Source organism: Nematolebias whitei, chromosome 20 (genome assembly GCF_014905685.2).
Source record: "Nematolebias whitei isolate Nwh7 chromosome 20, NemWhi1, whole genome shotgun sequence".
NCBI classification, from domain to species: Eukaryota; Metazoa; Chordata; class Actinopteri; order Cyprinodontiformes; family Rivulidae; genus Nematolebias; species Nematolebias whitei.
This window is the reverse complement of record NC_056517.1, coordinates 4485279-4486946: the sequence shown is the minus strand read 5'-3', so window position 1 is coordinate 4486946 and position 1668 is coordinate 4485279.

The following is a 1668-nucleotide window of genomic DNA, read 5'->3' as shown; positions in this document are numbered from 1 at the left end:
AAGCAGCAAAAACAAATAAAAAAAATAAGCAGAAACGACAAAACGTTTAAGGCTTTAGTGCATCGGTGTTGTTTTTAAAGTGTTTTATAAATAAAGTTGTAAACCACGAGAGAAGCCTGCAAACGCCCCGCGGTGCAGTACCGGCATCATTCCAGCAGAGGGCGCTGTTTCTCTCTTCAGCAGCGCAGGGTCACTGGGTTTGCGTGCATGCGCAGTAACCTCATTTGGCCTTTGATGCGCTCACAGTTTGTCCGCTGCTCAGCTCTAAAAAATATATAAAATTTTAGCGTCTCTGTTTGGCTTCAGGAGACAATTTTACACATCTTGTTGACAAGAAAGCCCACAGTAACGGTTCGGTGTGTGGACCCAGGTACGTTCATGTAAAAAATCGTGTATTTTGCCTGTTTAAGCGGTGTAGTCGTCTGCTTAGCTATTTTTTTTAGCCCAACTGATGAGCGCTCTCTTAGTTTGCTGCTATCGTGTGTTTTCTGGGATAATAACTACACGGTTATGTAGTTAATATTAGTCTCTTTGCTATCTAACAACCAGTAAGCGCTAGCAGCTAACAGCTCATCTACACCGGAACTGTGGGAAGAATCGAAGCTAAAGGTGCTAACTAACCACGGTTTGTACCAGCCTCGTTTAATGTTTAATTTAGCACAAATCAGCTGATGCGAGCTATGAAATCTTGAACAAGGGGATCGTTTTAAGTTCCTTTGTCTACATTTCGAACGCACTCGGGGGTTTGTTTTGGAGGAAAGTGCAGCGTTGACTTGCTAACGTAGCTAACTAGCATAGGGCTACTTTGAAAATAAACGGACAGGTTGAACAGCTCTGACTTCACGGTAAACAGGTGAAACACGGAGCGAAGGTGGAAACATCAGCTGATTACATTCGATTTGTAACGAGTGGTGCCTTCAGCTGGCCTAGCCTTCAGGTGTTGTAGTCTGGTCCATGCTTACATACGCACTAAACAATAAAAAATGGGGAAAAACGCTAAAAATAAACAAGTGTTTTAATGGAAAATGTAATAAACGGGAAAAAAATTACTATTTTACCAGGATGTAAATATAGGGAGACAAAAATTACTTTTTGTATTGTTTCTATATAACTGCTGTATTTTATTAGTACTTAATTCATGTCATTTAATAGCACTATTTATTCTGTGTTAATATACTTCTCTTTCTTAAAATAGTTTTATTTTGTTGTAGCTACTGTAATCTATAGCATGCACTGTTATTAAAATATTGAATTAAATGTGTATTATGTCAAGTTGCCGTATTGACATTCACAGCATTTCACTGGACATAAAAGCTATTTTTATTTAATTTGAGCGCTTTGTCCACGTTTCGGAAACAAAGACGAATTAAAATTGTTGTGCGGTCCGAGTTTCTGACCTCAATTTACTTTACAACTTCAATTTACTTCACAAAAATGTCATCTTGAGGCCTTTAACAAGTCAAAATTAGACCAAAACAAATGTAAATGTTAAATGGTCAGTTCATTCTTATTATAATACATTTCCTTGACATACATTATCTTCATCCAGGCCGCATCGCATTCGGCTGAATGCGATGCGGCCTGGATGAAGATCAGTTCCTCCAAATCCGAGGCCATGGTTTTGAGCCGGAAAAGGGTAGAGTGCCCTCTCCGGGTCAGGGAGGAGGT